This window comes from Triturus cristatus, chromosome 11 (genome assembly GCF_964204655.1).
Source record: "Triturus cristatus chromosome 11, aTriCri1.1, whole genome shotgun sequence".
Taxonomy (NCBI): Eukaryota; Metazoa; Chordata; class Amphibia; order Caudata; family Salamandridae; genus Triturus; species Triturus cristatus.
The window spans coordinates 329,722,279-329,728,278 of NC_140594.1; positions in this window are offsets into that span (position 1 = coordinate 329,722,279).

The window sequence follows — 6,000 nt, forward strand, 5'->3', positions numbered from 1 at the left end:
ATCACAACCCCCCTCAGGATTCTCCAACAATACATTGAGGCTCTGCAGCAATACCCACCAGTACAGTACACAGAGTAAAAACTGCTGGATCAATCGCTGAACAGGACCTTCCAAATAGGTGCTATGCAAGTGGCTGTTCGCCGGAACGGGCGCGAGCCCTTGGTTTCCAGCTCCCCAAACAGGTCCCAGCTGCTAGTGAGGGGCTTGTACCCTCCCATTTGTGGCACATATGCACACTGTGTTCCTCACACAGTATCACAGAGATAAAAAATAAATTAAGACATTTGTATAATGGTTTCTTAAAGGCACTTATTTAAGTGTTCAGAACCCTGAACCAGCTCTCCCATCCCATCCTTAAGACTCAGGCAACTTTAGTGTCAGGGATAACCTCCGATGAGGCCAGGTCAGAGTCCGGCGATCCCTCCATGACCTGCAAGGTACCATCCTCACACACTTGAACTCTCGCAGAGTCACTTGTGTCTCGTAGTCGCTGTCATCCAGACAGTCTGCATCGCCTTCCCGACCAATCCATGGAGTCCACAAGTGGTCCTGAGTGCGTCTGAGGCCTCCGTCGAGACACCCGATCTCTCGTAGTTTCCATCCAGTCTGAACCTTCCTCCGCCAACTTGAAGAACAAAGCCCTGCCCTTGTGTTGAATCCGGAGCTTGGCTGGATAGAGGAGGCTGTATTTCATCCCAGCCTCCCTCATGTGTCTCTTCACCACCAGGAAGGTGCGTAGTTGGTCCTGCAATCTTTGCGTGTAGTCTGAGAAAATTGCAATGTGATGCCCCATGTATGGCAGGTTCAGCTTGGTGCGGGTAGACTGCAGGAGAATATCTTGATCCTGGTAACTAAAGAATCAGGCTTTGATGCCCTCGGCAGCAACCCCGGGTGCGGGGGAGGGATCAGCGCCCTATGGACCTTCTTGATATTAAAGAACTTGGATGGTTTGCCTGGAGCTAGTACTTTTGTTATGCAGTCCTCTAAAAACAGTTCCAGAGAGGGTCCCTACTGTCATTCCGGACATCACACGAATCTTAAATTGTTCCTCCGTGAGCGCCCCTCCTGGTCTTCAGCGCGCTCATTCAGCTTAATCGCCTTCATCTGGAGTTCCATGACCGTGTCCCACAGGGCTTGGACCTCAGTCTGAAGGACATCCACATTTTGTTCTGTCGTGGTGACCATTTCTGAGACCTTACGTAGGTCACATCTGAGGAGGTTGACATCAATCGCCATTGCATCGATCCTGGTCACCATCTCATCTCTCGCAGTCCATACAGCCATCAGGATATCACTCAGGGAGGGATCCCGCGTTTCCTCCCCCGGTGCCGCCTTGGCTTCATCTTCACCTCGTGCATCCCGGTGATTAGGGCCGTGGGGGAGAGGTTGCGCGTAGTTCAATATTTTATTGGACTGCGCTCTGGGGCCTTTGTCCTTCACCGTGATGAGTAATACCATCCTACTTTCTCAAGGCGACCAACACTAGCAATTCCCGGGGGGCCGCTACCCACATTGCCTTTCGCTTTCGGCACTCCAGCGCAACTACTGCACATGGCCCCAATCAAATCACATACAAGTTTTTCACTCAATGCTCATTTCGGGTGCCAAGTACCTCCAGGTCGCACTCAGGAACCACAGATCACAACAGGCCAGTCCACACTTTCCATTCCGCTGCCAAGTGTCCACCACCGTCCAGAGCCAGGCGTTGGGGCGGAGGGTGTACCGGCTGTCTTCCATTTCCAAGCAAAAGTCAACTGGGCCTCAAAGGTTCAATATCGCCCCATCCTTTACCACTGGTGTCCGCTGGCCTGCGGGGCTGAGTAATATAGGGAGGCCCCCCCAGGAGACTCCTCTGTGCGGGAATGGTAGTCCTTCCACACATGGCCCCTCAGCGTGCTCCCCTGGCACCACACACAGACACCAAGCTCTTGTATCCCCTTGGGCATTGCTGTCTGCGCCCTCACCAACAGTTCCTTTGGCAGCCCCCTGTTGCCTGCCTTTCAGAATCTGACGTTAGAATGGGGAGCGACCCGGTCATCTCCTACCTCGATACGGAAGCCGCTCTCCGTCCGAGGATCGGCCAGGGCTCCTAGCCTTGTCCCCCACTCCTGCTGCCTAGTGGGCTCAAGTTCCCAGGTCAGCCCCTCCTCCATACAATCTCCTGTCTAACAGGGCCCTCCATTGTTGTTGTGTGTCCCCGGGGTGCCCCCTGGTCAGCAGGATCCGGGACTCTAGACTTCTGCACAGATATGAGCAGGTGAAGCACAATTACATTAAGTAAGCACTGTTACAGCCGACCAGGACCGGGTGTCAGATGCCCCCACCAGCACAGTCCTACTTCGGAGAACACGTGCCACCGGCTGTGTTCTCCTGCCCGTGAGTGCGAGTCTCGTACGTGGCGGCGCGCAGCCTCACCATCTCTCTCAGCTGCACCCTCGTCTCGCTCCGCAGTCCACAAGGCCCCCAGCACAGTGCCTCCAGGGCCACCGCAGCGGCATTGCTTCTTATTCCGGCAAAATCTGGGCCAGGGAGGATGTCTGCTTCAGGCCTCTGACGTGTGACGCAGGAGCTGCCAAACCTGTCATGATGGTGTAAAGTGGTGGGGGCGCTAGGCCCACATACTTTAATAATGAGCACACAGACACCAGATTAAACTGAATTATAAAAAAGAACTTAAAGCCTATCACAAACTCGTAAGAGCAGCTAAAGGCGCTCATTTCAAAGAACGTATAGAATCGGCAAAAAATCCTACTAAGGAACTTTTTTCAATCTACAAAGAGCTTACGGTTCCTACTAGGTTAGAGGCCCAAGACATCTTCTCCAATGAATTATGTGAAGAGATTGCAGATTTTTTTACAAACAAAGTTGACTTAATACACGCTTCCTTTACTGATAACATGCCAACTAAACTTTCGGCAGTGACAAATGTCACCGCCACCATACCCCGTTTAACATGTTTTAGAGTCCCTGAGAGGTTAGATTTACTTACTATTGTTAATAGCATTCAGTCTGGCTCTCCTTTGGATGTGATATCTCCCAATCGTTGCAAGGGAATATTTGACTGCATGATCGAACAGATTGAACATTTGATTTCCCTATCCTTCCAGGAGTGCCACGTGCCTGACACTTGGAAAACAGCACAGGTCATACCCCTGAAAAAGAAACCCAACATCCACATTTCCCAGTTAAAAAATCTACGCCCCATCTCTCTCCTCCCATTTTGTGGGAAAGTCGTGGAGAAGGTAGTCAATACTCAACTTATGAAGTTCATTCAAGAAAATTCGCTTCTCCACCCCACTCAGTCAGGTTTTAGAGCGGGCCACTCTACGGAGTCGGAGTTGCTCTTCTCCACTGAATGTCTGAGACTAGCTGCAGACGAGGGGCAGACGGCAGCGTTGGTTCTACTAGATCTCAGTGCAGCATTTGACACCGTGCTGCACTCGACGCTGCTGTCTCGCCTCTCAGATTTGGGAGTTGAAGGACCTGCCCTGAAGTGGGTAGAATCTTTTCTAGATAACAGGAGCTTTCAGATTTTCTATCCTCCCTACAAATCTACTCTTCGCAAACTGAGAAATGGGGTCCCACAGGGCTCAAGTCTGAGCCCCACGCTCTTTAATTTATACATGGAGCCCTTAGCACATATTGTGGATGCTTTTGGTGTGGATATCGTCTCATATGCGGACGATACCCAACTAATAATTAAACTCACCAACAATCAGGCAGAGGATGCTAAAAACTTTTCCAACTGCATGAGAGCTGTGGCAGACTGGATGAACAACAACTGCCTACGCCTTAATGGCGATAAAACAGAAGTGTTGGTGGTTGGTAAATCCCCCTCGGCCTGGTCCCAGGCTTGGTGGCCACTAGAATTAGGTGCTCTTCCCATCCCGGCAGACTCCGTTAAGAATCTGGGAGTGTTGCTGGATGGGGAGCTATCTTTTAAACAACAGATTAACAAAACTACAGGAAAATGTTTTGGAATATTAAAAACTCTTCGCAAAGTTCTCACCTTGCTCCCCATTAGTGCCAGGAAAACATTGATTCATGCCCTAGTCTCTCCTCATCTAGACTATGGCAATGCCCTTCTCCTTGGCCTAAGTAGAAAGGGCATACATCAATTGCAGTGCGTCCAAAATGCAGCCGCCCGCCTGGTTCTCAATCTTCCTCGCAGGGCCTCAGGTAAAACTGCATTACGGAAACTCCACTGGCTCCCTATCGAGGAGCGCATCAAGTTCAAAGCACTTTGTTTTGCCCATCGCATTGCCCAGGGGAAAGGACCTGGTTATTTACGCAATCTCCTTACCATCCATCGCCCTATTCGCAACCTGAGATCGGCTGGAGCGATGTTATTCCAGCTCCCTCGCGTATGCAGGACCAGGATGGGAGGTAGCTCCTTTCGCCTTCTAGCTAGCAGGCACTGGAACCATCTCCCTCTCGACTTACGTATGGAACCCTCTGAAGCCAGATTTAGACTAAAGCTGAAAACGTACCTTTTCCCTAGTGAATAATGGTCTTCTTTTGCCTTGGATTGATTTGGCCTCGGACATCGGCTTTTCAGGGGGACATTAGCATTTCTTAAGCGCGGGGACACACCGTTTTGAGTGTAACCAGGCGCTCTATAAGTGGTTTTATTATTATTATTATTGAGTGTAGATCATTGGCCCCAAGCACGTGCGCTCTGCCCCTTTTATTATCAGGGTCACCTGACTGGTGACGCCTGTGGTGGGTGGGTTTTTAGTGTGGGTTAACAGCATCAGAAACACTAGACAGTATCCAGCCAGATACTACATCCCTCCTAACTTTGGATAAAAGGAAATATATGAAGTCCAACCTGTAAAGAAAACAGACACCCCAAAATAAATCACAAGTGGCATTATCTTCAGGCCGCAGTCCGGCGGTGTTGGATTTCTTGGACCACCATTGTTCGCGACGTTCGGGTTCATCTTGGCAAACTACCTGAGATCGACCTGGTCTATCAGTAACAATGTCTATGTACAAGAGCCCTTCTTCAGGATACTGGTAGCTGTGATGAGATCCACTCTGTGATGTTTCTTGTCATGAGGTTACTGCCTGGAGGTGACGTACTAGCTGTTGTTCCAGTATATTGACGGCCAAGATGCTTCCAACTGGCCTCTCTCACTTGGGCACCTCTCTCACCTGCGCCTCCGGGTGGGCTTTCCTGCTGGGTGGTCATGGGACCATGTGGACCGTGCGGGTTCCGCGTGGGCCGCGCTAAGGCGTCGCTTCTGAACTGCCTACGGGATTCGCCGGCCTAGTCGCTCATGTGTCCGCCAAGGGTGATGTTTCCATCTCGGTGTCTTCGCCATCAGGAATCCAGTTCTGTGTCTTCCTCTCAGGCTCGCAGGGCAACCAGTCTCCGGCTGTGGCCTCCGTGCATCCTGTGCATGTCGAGGAGCTGCTGTTGAACATCTCTCCCATTCGGACTCCAATTTCACTGGAATTCCGCCGAGGCCCCTTGCCTCTGGATTTCCACTTGACCGCATGGGCTGTGCGGGCCTTTGTGTAGGCTGCCCATAGGGGTCACTTCAGAACTCCCAACAGGGCCACGGCCTAGTCTTCCTTTACCCCAAGGGGTGGATCTTCTAATGTCCAGTTATGCTCTACTTCCGTATGCTGCAGGCTGATAGGGGTGCACAGACGGTTCCTGGGCGGCCTGCCTTCTTGGACTCCGGTTGCCTGGAGTGTGTGGATTCCCTTAGGTGTTGTGCTGCTCCTTGGTGGTGTTGATGACTTTACCATTATTCTTTGATGGGGCAGTAGGCGGTGGTCCGATGTCTCGGGGTGTTCTCTTCTGTGATGATGCGAGTACTCTGCCTGGTCACTTCGCCTCATTGTCCCTTGCACGCCTGTGTTGGTTGTCTGTCCTGTGGCGCGGTGCCATTGCACCTTCCTCCTTTGTAGGCTGACATCCTGTCATCCTCTTCTCCTCTTCTTTCTTCATGGCGTCTTGCCATTCACGCTCTTTCTTTTCTTTCCTTT